The following is a 13,164-nucleotide window of genomic DNA, read 5'->3' on the forward strand; positions in this document are numbered from 1 at the left end:
CAAGGTACACGTATGTTCAGGAAAGAAAAAATGTCACATTTGTCACCACATCGTGGACTTGGAACACCAATGCTACGTGCAAAAATACCAATCCCCACCAGAGAAAGAGGATGGACACAAGAAGAAAGGCAATTTCATCTTTTTCGATTTCGAATGCATGCAAGAGACCGGTATTCACATTCCTAATTTCTGCGTGGCTCATCGAGCGTGCGAGAAGTGTATTCAAGAACCTATCTTCAGTCATTGCCCTCACTGCAGCAAGATTCCCGGAGGGCGTGAAAAAATCTTTCGGGGACCGAACACGCTAGCCGATTTTGCCCAATGGGTCTTAGACCCCATCAACAAGACGTGGAGCCAAGAGGACATCGAACGTTACGGAGATTGTCATCGTCATGCCACAGTGATGTCTCACAATTTCTCCGGATACGATGGACAATTTCTTTTGAGATACTATACGGAACAAGGCACCGAACGTCCTAAAGTGACTTTGAACGGAGCCAAAATCATTTTCATGCAAGTGGGACAAGTGCAGTTTAAAGATTCGATGAGTTACTTAGCCATGCCTTTGAGTCGAATGCCTAAAACATTTGGAATGACAGAAATGGCTAAAGGGTACTTTCCACACTTTTTCAATAAGGAAGCCAATCAACACGCCGTTCTACCCCATTTGCCTGAGGCTCACTTCGACCCTGACAACATGCGTACCGAACAACGAGAAGCTTTCTACCCTTGGTACCAGGCTCACGCCTCGGACCCTTTCGACTTTCAGGAAGAAATGCTAAAGTATTGTCGTTCCTACGTGGACATTTTACGAAGTTGCTGTGGAAAATTTCGAGAACTGTTCATGGAACACGGAGGGGTCGATCCTTTGAAAGAAGCTTGCACCATTGCCAAAGCGTGTTCCTTAGTGTACCGGCAACGATTCATGCCTGAAAACACTGTAGCTGTCATCAGTCCTCAAACGACCAACTATGTCAAACGTCAATACTCGGTCAAAGCCCTACGCTGGTTACATTACTTGTGCGACAAGGAAGACAAATGGATTCAGCATGCCCGCAACGGAGGAGGCGAAAAGACCATCGGAACGCATTCGGTCGATGGTTGGGACTTAGAAAACCTCAAGATCGTGTACGAGTTTAACGGTTGCTTATTTCACGGATGTCCCGTCTGTTATCCTGACCGTGGCACTTAAAATCAGTTTTTACAACGAACCATGGAAGACTTGTACCAGGCCACTTGTCAGCGACGCCTAAAGTTAGAGCAGGAAGGATACCAAGTGGTGGAAATGTGGGAGCACGAATACGATCACCGTTTGAAAACCGATCCCGAGTTTAAACGCCTCGTAAAAAGTTACCAGTTCATGGACCCCTAGAAACTAAGGGATAGTTTGTAAGGAGGAAGGACAAATGCCACATGTTTGCTGTACCAAGCCGACGAAAAGAAAGGAGAAGAAATCAAATACTTGGACGTGTGTTCGCTGTATCCCTACGTGTGCAAATATTGTCGCTTTCCTGCAGGACACCCACAATTGTTCACGGAACACATCGACCTGTAAAACATTCGACAATGCGAAGGTCTGATGAAGTGCAAAGTCTTGCCTCCCACTAACTTGTACCATCCCGTGCTACCTCACCATTGCCAAGGCAAACTGATGTTTCCTTTGTGCCGTACTTGTGCCGAAACGTGCAACCAAGACCAGCCTTGTCAGCACACCCAGAAAGAACGGGCCTTGACGGGGACGTGGGTCAGCGTAGAATTGTTCAAAGCTCTGGACATGGGATACCAACTGTTAGAAGTGTACGAAATTTGTCACTTTCCCAAGACACAACAATACCACAAGGGTGACCCCACGCAGAAAGGCAAGTGTTTCAGTTGCGGTGTGTCACTTCACCACTGGGAACCGCAAGATTCGGCCTACGTAGAACATGCTCGATGGTCATCGAATTTTCATTACTTACCCTTAGTGGGACCGAGACATTGAAGTAACTTACCATGTCGTTGAAGAAGAAGAAACCAGATTGGCTAGGAGTGAAATGTTGAACATCACCGAGACCGGTATTTAAACTTCATTTTAAAAACGATATTGAATCATTACCTAAAGAACTGCAAGAGAAGATTTACAAGGAAGTTTGGCAGGGACTTGCCAGAGTGAAATCTCAATGGGTGACTGTAGAACTTTTGTGCCGAGAAATTCACAAGAGGAAAGTGAAAAAAAGCCAACCAGTGTGTTAGATTTCTTTGGGTCAAGTGTGCATTCGTCTTATTATATCGCTCTAGACCGTTTACATCAAAAGAGTTCAGTGAGATTTTTGGACGTTACCCTGAATGGCAGTGGTCAGAAATTACTCACTATGTGGATTACTTTTGCTCTAGGAGAAGATTGTGAATTGTACGGACTGACCTATTCATGGATACTTTCAAGAGAACATTCGTGCTTTGCCTGTGGAGTTGAGAGAACACATTTACCGAGAGCTGGTCAAAATACAAGTGAAACGTAAAGAACAGTTGCATCCGTTACGTCACCAGATCTTTAACCACTGGTACCTGAATGGTATAAGAGGACTGATTCGTCAGAAATTGTTTCAGTGGTCAGACCTTGTTGAACACTTTCAGTTAGTGAATGAACTAAACGTTCGTAATTTTGGTTACTTCGAGATTCACCTAGTGCAACGTATTGAGGAAGACGAGTTAAAGGATTACCAAAATATTTTACGTGGAATCTGCTTAGCGGAAGACGAAACATCTAGACAAACTCTGACGTTTCGCTTACAGTATGCAAGATTTAGATTCCCTACTGGAGAACGAAGATGTCTAGTTAGAAAGTACCTTTATTCCTTCCGAAACAAAGAGACTATAAAATCAGGCTGTCATGCCACGGCTTATGTCACATGTAATTGAACAGATTCCGTGGAAGGAACTCAATGACCATATTCAAACCGTGGATCATTACCATCAATTATTACAAGAACTGTATCCATTCAATTTGGGTCGACAATTGGTGTGTGTCTTAGTGACATGTTTTCTGGGATTTCGTTTACCAGCCGATTCCTTGTGGACTCTTTACGACGAGTACTTACCACCTCAATGGCCTTAAATGGTCACGAAAGACTCCTTTTGCTCAAAGCCTTGCGTTTTCATCTGAATACTTCTCGACCTCTACGGGAAAAAAAGATTCGTCAACTTTTAGCTACCGAAGACGTGTATGACGATGTGTGTGTCGCTTGTGACTTACACCCCCATTGGACAGATGTTCGTGACTGGAAAAAGGGGGGTTTTGAGGCTTGGACCCAAGAAGTGGCCCAGTATGCACAAGAGTTGCTCAAGGAAAAAAGTTACTTTTCAACCTGTATTAGTGACAGTGCAAGAAGAGCCCGTCACCGAGAACAACCACTCGCTTCAGGACAGGACTGTCATGGACGTTCCTGAAAGGTCATTCCGGGAGGACACTTGTGTGACAATACCTCATGTAGAGACTGTAAGAACATTACACACTGTCCCTTGGACATCTTGGTTACCCAAAACTTGTTGTACAGAGACTTGTTTATATTCCACTTTGATCGTTTTGATCTGTTTTTTATTCCTGTACATAACTGTTTGACTTTTATGTATTTTTGTCTTTCGTGTTGTTCATATTTGAAACATTCAATAAACGTGTCCTGAAAAAAAGTATATAAACTCTCGTCTTGTTTGTTTTCGTGTCACAAGTGATATTCCTCACACTATGGCTACCTCTACTGTCTCTACTCCCTCTTCCTCTACTGTCAAAGTCATCGACGAACAATTAGATCGTGCCAGTTGGGAGGCTTTGTATCTTCGCCATCCCTTTAACATGCTCATTGCTGGACCTAGCGGTTCTGGCAAAACCGAATTCGTCAAACGTTTGATCGAACACAAACATCATTTGATCGATCGTCCACCTCAACGCATCGTGTGGTGTTACAAAGAGTGGCAATCGGCGTACATCCTCTTGCGAGAAAGTCAAGGCGATTCCATCGTGTTTGTGGAAGGCATTCCTAAAGAAGACGATGGCATCGTCTCTGACTCCCGTCAAACCCATTTGGTCATTTTCGAAGACATGTTAGGAGAAGACGAAGAAGAAATTAAACTGTGGTTCACGCGCAAAGGACATCATCGTAATGCTAGTGTCGTTTACATTACTCAAAATTTGTTTCAACAAAGTAAAGCCCATCGCACCATCAGTCTCAATGCGCATTACGTGGTCTTGTTTAAAAGCCCTCGAGATAAATCGCAAGTGCAAGTCTTAGCCAAACAGTTAGGGACGCCTTGGCTGACTCAGGCGTACGACGATGCCACTCAAACTCCACACGACTATTTACTCGTCGATTTGAAACCTACGACCCCCCATGATTTGCGATTTCGTACCCACTTGTTTCACCACTGGTGCCAAGACGGAGGGCCTGTCCTGTACACGTCTCCGTCCTCGACTTAATTTCATTCCACAAACGATGGAGGGAATACCATCGTTGGCAAGAACAACGCACCCCGCATTTACCTCCCAATCCCCATTTGAGCGAGATGTCCCAGTTACAACACGAATTGCAGTCCTTGATGGATCGCCAGGATTTGTCCGAAACAGAAAAATCGCAAAAGTACGGTCAACTCTTGCAACGACTGCAACTCCTTCACCAGAAAGCTTTAGACGAAACAGCTCTACCCACTCTGAAAGATTTTAAGACCTTGATGAAAAGTCCAGCATCATCACCAGTACCACCACCACCACTACCAGTGACCAAGACAGAAAAAGGAGAAGAAGAAGAAGGGTTTCAAACTCCACCAGGAAAAGCACGCAAGTTAACAACACCACCTACCTCCAGAATTGGATGGATTAAAAAGATGATGACCACCCCTTCTTCATCACAAGAGAAAAAGAAAGTGAAGACAGAAGTGATGACAGAAGTGAAACAAGAACCGATATCCCCTGTTCAGACATCCTCCTCTTCTACACCTATTGCTGGTCGCAGACGCAAAGCATTGCAATCCAAGAAAATACCCCAAGAGAAAAAGAGTAGCATCTTCCAAGAGTGGGTGCCTTATTAACACACAAACCAACAAATGGAAAAAGTCTTAGCCAGTATTTACTACGATCCGTGCCATCCTGCAGGTTACGCAGGAGTTCAAAAATTGTATCGTGCTGCCAAAACTCGACTGAAAAGTCTCCGTTTACCTCAAGTGCAACGATGGTTACAAGAACAAGCTACCTACTCTTTACACAAACCCATTCGACGCAAGTTTTCCGGAAGTCGCACCCGAGTGGAAGGCATCGATCATCAATGGCAAGCCGATTTAGCCGATGTCTAACATTTGGCCAGCTACAATCGCGCCTACAAATATTTGTTTTGTGTCATCGACGTCTTTTCCAAATTTGCCTGGGTCGTACCTTTGACTTCCAAATCGAGCAGCGAGTTAGTGTTGAAACAAAGTGGTCGTCACCCTCTTCGATGGCAAACGGACAAAGGCACCGAATTTCTGAACCAAGCTTTCCAAAAAGAATTAAAGAAACGTGACATTCATTTTTTTACCACCGAGAATCCCGAAACCAAAGCCAGCATCGTGGAACGTTTTTAACGCACTTTGAAAGAACTTATGTGGAAATATTTTACGCATCACCACACTCTGAAGTACATCGACATCTTACCGCACCTGGTGCAAGCGTACAACCAATCTTACCATCGAAGCATCGGACGTGCCCCGGAAGAAGTGACTCCCGACAACGAAGTGTTGGTGTTTGAGCGCCTGTTTGGTACGTCCCCGACGAGGGCTGTCCCCAAGAAAAGTGGAGTGTTGGCTGTAGGAGATTGGGTGCGCATTGGCAAAACCAAACGCACTTTCGACAATGGTTACTTACCTAACTGGACGACCGAATTGTTTCGTGTCACTGGACGAGTGCATGGCCGTCATCTTGCCGTCTATAAATTGGAAGACATGAACGGAGAAGTGCTCAAAGGAACGTTTTATTTGCCCGAGTTACAACGTGTCACCAAAAAAGAAGACGACGTGTACGACATCGAAAGCATTTCCCAGTTTTGATTCTTGGATCGACGCTTCGCAAGTCATCGACTATAAAAAGAAGTGACCATCATGCCCTTTCACACAGACGCAGCTACGTCGACCACTCCTTCACCCAGTTCTTCTCTGCAAGATTTACAAAAACAACCCTTGTGGGTGTGGTGTGGAGAACGTGTGCCTAAAACGCAAATCGTCTTTTTCTGCCAAATCTTCGTGGTGTATTGTGTCATCGGGGCAGCCATTGCCAATTTATGTCTGCAACAAGGAGACAAACAATTGTGGACCATTTTATTGAGCAGTTACAGCGGTTACCTGCTTCCCAATCCCTCCCTGAAATTCTCCTCCAAAGGGAACAACGGGAACCTTGTGTCCAGTGCCAGTGTCAGTCACCACTCCAATAACAACAACAACCCTATTTTGGGCGGAGACACGCCTCTGTCGTCCAGTAACCCCTCGGACAGCCACAGAACTCTGGAATTATGAGTCACCAAAACCAATTTTACTTAACCTTACCCAGTGACAGTTCCATGGAGGTGTTTCCCAAGAACACGTTGTGCTGTTACACGGCCAAATTACCTCAGACCATCCCATTAGATCACGAAGCCCATTGGGAAGTGGCTTTAGTAGAAATCATTCACCCGACTCAAGTCCTCAATGTCCTTCCGAATCAAATTTTTTTTTGATGTGGAAGTTCATGACGAACAATTGCAACAGTACTTGGATACCTATGGCAAATATGACAAGAAAACCCCTGGCACAAAAAATCAAAAGTACACCACCTATCACTTGTTCATTCCTCCAGGCTATTATTTTAGTGGTCAACATTTGGTGAGCACCATAACCTCCAGGTTTAATGTCGTGTTTCTGAAGGCTTTGGAGAGTGTCAAAAAAAAGTGTCACCATGGAATACCACAAAGGAGCTCGTCGCTTCTTGATGAAATTTGACGGGAGAAAAATCGTGTCCATTTTATTTTGTCCTGAATTGTTTGACATGTTGGGCGGAGACATGGACATGAGAAAGGCCATGCTCAAGAAAAACGAATTGCCAATCATTTACGACAACGAGTCTTTTAGCAAGTTATTTCGTGCCCCGGTAGAACTGAACCATGGACTGAATTTGATGTTTGTGTACTCCGATGTGGTGGAGTACAACGTGATGGGACACACCTCTGTGCCGTTACTGCGTGTCATTCCTTTCAAAGTGGATTCTGCCACGACCACTGACGAGGAAATTGGAAACACTTACCACGTTCACCGCGAATTTGTACATCCTCACTATTTGCCTGTCAGTAAGTCTTATTTGGACACGGTCAACATTGCTACAAAAGGAGATCTGGGACAAAATATTTCATTCACCAAAGGAAAAGTCACGGTGAAACTCCATTTTCGAAAACGGTTCTCTCACGACTCGTAAGTCATGTATCCAGTGTACCGAGGGGTTGCTCGACAGCGAGGACACGGTTTAGGAGATATGCTGAAATCGGCCTTTCGTTTGGTGGCCCCGGTGTTGAAACCGATGGTGACACGCGGATTGCACGCCTTGAAAGATGCGGCACTGACGCAAGGCAAAGAATTTCTCCAAAATGTCATCATCGACAAACAAAATCCTAAAGAAGCCTTCATGAGGGCAGGCAAAAATGTCTTGCTGCAAAAGGGCAAAGACCTTTTGGGCCGACGAGAAACACCTATAAATGCCCTGCACGCTACCGAGTCAGGCATTCAGCAAGGACAAGGCAGAAAGAGACGACGAAGAAAACACCCTTTCATCAGACTTCACACGTCTAAAGCTAGAAAGGCAAAGAAAAGAAGAACCGTTCGAGACTTAGACGTTTTCGATTATTGAGAAAGAGAAAAAAATGATGCACCGAGAGTCTTGCGTTTGTTCCAAGTCGGAACTGGATCTGTTTGCTATGCCCCCCACCATGATGACGATGCAAGAATCCCAGTGGGAGGAATTTCATCCCGTCTCCTCTTTGACGGATTCCGCTCCCATCGAGTTTGAAATCAAAGGACAACCCGAAGATTACATCGATCTGAATAGCAGTTACCTGTATTTGAAAGTGAAAGTGATCAAAATGGACAACACCAATCCAGGAGGCGATGCTGGAGTAGCTCCTGTCAACAATTTCATGCATTCCTTGTTCAGCGAAGTGGACTTGTACTTGAATAACAAACTGGTCAGCAGGAGCATGGATACTTACCCATATCGTGCCTACCTGGAGAATCTCTTGACGTACGGAAAAGAAGCCAAGAATACTCATCTGGATGCTTGCGTGGCATGGAAACCTGACACGGCAGGTGTAGGCACGTTTAGCGACACAGTCCTGACAGAAGATGACAATCCTCACAATGTGGGGTTTAACGACCGTCGTAAGAAAATTCTGCAAGGGAAAAGTTTAGAACTGATGGATCGTTTGCATTTTTACATGTGGTTACAAGAAAAGTATTTGCTGAACGGGGTGGATATCCGTCTGAGACTGAATCGTAGCAGTGCCGCTTTCCATTTGATGGCCCATGCCAATGAATACAAAACTATCATTCAAGAAGCCCGACTTTACGTGCGTCGTGTGGAAGTGTTACCTAAAGTGGGAAATGACGTCAGTCAGACGTTGAGCAGAACGACCGCCAAGTATCCGATACGACGCGTAGAAGTGAAAATGTTCACCATTCCCGCTGGACAGCGATCCATGATCGAAGATCATCTGTTCCAAGGACAGTTACCCAAGCGTTTGATTGTTGGTATCGTCAGGAATTCAGCCTTCAACGGAACCCGCGATCAAAATCCTTTTGAGTTTCAACATTACAATGTGTCCAAGATCAAAGTCAGTCGCGACGGCAAGACCTTGTGTACCCGACCCTTTGAGCCTAACATTGGTGTCGCGAAGAATTATTTGAGATCGTACTTGTCCCTGTACGAAGCCACCGGACAGTTAGGAACCAACACCAGTCACGGTATTTCGTACGACGATTATGCAGGAGACTATGCTTTGTGGGGTTTTGATTTCTCTCCAGACCAAGGCAGCGACGAGGGACATTTCCACCCTATAAAATCGGGTCAGGTTCGTGTGGAACTTCAGTTTGCAAATCCACCTCCAGATCACACAGTGAACATCCTCCTGTATGCAGAATTTGACAACACAATATAAATCAACAGTTTGAGAGAAGTCATTCTAGACTATTAGAAGCCATGGAAGACTGTTATCCCTCTTTACCTAGTGGAGAAACTTTGGAGATGGAATGTGAGGAGACCGGGGAAGAAGAAGAAGAATCCCAAGACGAAGAAGTTATCATGATGAAGTCAAGATGGCCAGAACAAGAAGCCCATTTAGTCTCCTGTTTTGCCAAACACTTGGTCGAAAAAATGACGGAATTGATCAAAAAAGAGTGCTATGAATGTCAAAACGATCATCTCAGTCAAATTCAACACGATAAATGCCTGATGCTGAGTCAAGAAGAAAAATTGAACGAGTATCTGGACGAAGCTTGGAGTCTCATCTCGGACGAAGTCGTGTTGCATCAGTGGTATAAAGACTTGCGTGAACATTCTTGTCCACCATTAACCACTCAAGAGATCCATCGTATCGAAGCTCTTCTGAATCAGAGTGGGGAGACGAAGCTAAACGCCTTTTACTTGTCAGACATTTTCAAGCAAAAAGTCAGGATTGAATTGGTCACTTATCATTACCTGTGAAGAAGAAAACCACACAAATCAATGGATACCTGGGAACTTTATTACCTTTTGAACCACAGTTCGAATACGTCTTCTTGGAATCCTGTCGTCTGTGCTAAAGATGAACTCCCTCACCGCAAACCTCAAGACCATCTAGCTTATGTGATCAACACGGACGACAGTCATCTCCCAGGAACCCACTGGGTAGCCGTTTACTTTCCTCAAGAAGGATGTGTGGAATATTTCGATTCCTATGGATTGCCCCCTTTGGAAGACGATATCATCGACTTTATGAGAAGAAATGCTCAGACCACCCGATTCAATAATGTGAAATTACAAGGCACAGATTCCTTGGTGTGTGGACAATATTGTGTGTATTTTCCGCATCATCGCAGCCTGGGCTATTCCTTAGAACATTTAGTGACTCATTTTGATCCTCGTTCTTCTTCTAGAAATGATGTGAAAGTAGATCGATGGTTTTGTGACCATTATGCTTATCTTTTGTCTCAAGCTAGGAAACGTAGTGTCTATCAATGGCCTAATGACTTCCAACAGCGGAAATCACAATTTCATTCACAACGTTGTCAGCCCTGTTTAAAGTAGAGTGTTAATTGAAAAAAATGTTTGATGTTATATTGTTGAGTTATTAGAGTTGTTTGTTAGTGTTAAGTGATTTTGAATAAAAATGTTGTGTTTTGAAAAAAATGCCTTTGTCTTTTGTTTGGCTATAAGAATTTTGATTCATGCTCTTTGACTTCTTACTATCCCTCTCATGGCACTCATTGAACGTTCCGGCTCGAAAACCGTGGAGGGATGTTTTCCTTCACGTCCGCGCTTTGACTTTAAAGCCGGGGTAGCCTCCAGTCTAACCATCCATTGTCGACTCATCCTCCTACGAAGATGTGCTTCAAACTAGCTAAGCTAAACGAAGCCTACGTGAATTTGCATAGGGTCAGACACAGTCTGATACCGAAGCCTGAAGAGATAGAGAATGTGAGAATGCTAAAAGTCACTGAAGACCTGATAGAAGAGCTCTTCAGAGAAGAAGTGAACAGGGAGAAAGAAGAATGGACAGAGAAGTACAGACTTCAGAAACAGCAGAGAGAGCAGCAACAGCACCAACAACAGCAGCAGCAGAAACCTGAACCTGACAGAGGCTTTGTCGATTGTCGTATCGACACCAAAGAGTTCTTCTTCTCTTTCCGAAGAAGCAGACCTATCGTCAGAAAGTCTATCGTCAGAGGACGTCGCATTCTTAGAAACTAAAAGATTGAAATAGCAAACAAACAAACAGCCCTTTTCAGGGCTACCCAATACTCTAGAAAAGAAATAACAATCCATTTGCCAATGTGTGTATGTAGAGTAGTGTGAATATAAACACTGACTCTTTTTTATAGTGTGAGTGTATGTGTTTGTGTATATGATTGTGTGTTTGTAAGTGCTCACGTACGTTTGTGTGGATAGTAGATTAAGATCATGTTTTTGCTGTTTGACGTGTGGGGAGAGTAGATTTGGGGTTTGATTTGATTGCTTTGCGTATGTGGATAGTATATTATTGATTAAATGAAAATTGTTTAGAATAGTGATGGGTAGTATAAAAAAGTCAGTGACTGTTTCTTTTAAGTCCGCGCTTTGTTTGGTCATGATCTAGGTAAGATCAATTTTGTTTTAGGGGATGTTTTCCTTCACGTCCGCGCTTTTAGTATAAATTGAAAATCGCTCGGCAGTCTAGCTACCCTTGTTGATTGATCAAGAGAATGAACACCAGAAATGTAAAGCTTCTAGAACTCCAGATGCACCTGGAATATGCCAGGCGCATACTAAATGAACTGGCCGCGGAGGCCATTGTCGAAGAGGGAAGGATGAAAGAGGAGGAGGAAAGAAGAAAAAAAGAAGAGGAGGAAAAGGAGAGAGGAAATTTCAGAATCCCAGAGACAGAAAATTGGGATTCTGAAGCCACTTATCCCGCCTCTGCTCTCCCCCAAAAAAGAGTGAAAAGAGACTGGGGAAGAAGATGTGTGTGTGGTGCCAGGCCAGGAAGGTGCCAGCATTAGATAGGTGCATCTGGAGTTAAAAACAAACAGCCCTTTTCAGGGCTACCCAAACCTTTAGAAAAGAAATAGTAATCGATTTGCCAATGTGTGTATGTATAGTAGTGTGAATATAAACACTGACTCTTTTTTTTCCTTGTGTGTGTGTGTGTGTGTGTGTGTGTGTGTGTGTGTGTGTGTGTTTGTGTGTGTGTGTAAGCGCTCACGTACGTTTGTGTGGATAGTAGATTATTGGGTTTCATTATAATGCTTTGCGTGTGTGGATAGTAGATTTGGGGTTTGTTAATTGCTGCTTCACTTATGTGGATAGTAGATCATATGAAATGAGAAAAGTAGGGGATGTTTTCCTTCACGTCCGCACGTTTTAAGTGATGATCTAGGTAATATAACTTTTGGGCTTTAGGGGGATGGTTTCCATCACGTCCGCGCTTTTCGTATAAGAACCCACAGTATTCGTCGTTCAAACCATTCTATGGAATACACAAAGAAGATGGAGGTGACAAAATTATTTAACGATTTGAGACATAGCTATTTTTGGATCATGGATGGGACTTATGTAGTAGAAAGATTGACTAAGGAAGGAAGATTTGAAGGTAGCCTGAACAATGTGAAGAGTCTTGGAGTAGCAAAAGATCTAATAGGGGGAATGATTGAGGAAGAAGTAGAAAGAATCAGAGGATTCATTCACCCACCTTACGTGAGAGTAGGTACTTTAAAGGAAGCCTTGGATCATGTCATAGAAGTCAGGAGCTTCCTAGAAAATAGCTTTTATTGGACTGAATGGTGGTACGTAAAGTGGGGTTTTAACCAGTTGATTAAAGCAGAAGAACTAATTAGAGAGGTAATGAAAGTAGAAGTGATGAAGATAAAAGAAAAATGGAGCAAAGAGAGAAAGGAAGAAGAAAATAAGAAGAAGAAATTAGAGTTTGAAAGATTGAATAACAACTGGATGCAGATCCAACAGAAATTCAGAGCGATGGGTCATCCTGACTGGATAACAGAAACTGAAAAGAGGAAGAAGAAAGGAATAATGGAAAAAGTGAGAAGATGGTGGAAGAAGTGGAGGTGTTAGAAGAAGAAGAAGAAACCCAAAGGCCCTTTTCAGGGCCACCCACATTTCTCGAAAAGAGATCGACTTTCAATTGCATACCCCATTTGTTTTATTTATTTTTTTTTTATTTAAAAAAAAAAAAATAATAATCCCATGTTCAATTCCCCTTGTCCCTAGAATTGCTTTTTTCTCCCATGTTAAATTTCCCTTGTCCTTAGTCTGACCCAGAATAGATTCCCATGTTAATTCCCATTGTCCCCAAAGTGCCGGGCCAGTTTTCCCCATGTCAAATTTACATAGTCCCCAAAGTGCCGGGACCCTGTTTTTAATGGTAAGTCCCAATGTCCCTGAATCGCCCCCATTTA

Source organism: Sinohyriopsis cumingii, chromosome 1 (assembly GCF_028554795.1).
Source record: "Sinohyriopsis cumingii isolate HCF-2022 chromosome 1, ASM2855479v2, whole genome shotgun sequence".
Lineage (NCBI taxonomy): Eukaryota > Metazoa > Mollusca > Bivalvia > Unionida > Unionidae > Sinohyriopsis > Sinohyriopsis cumingii.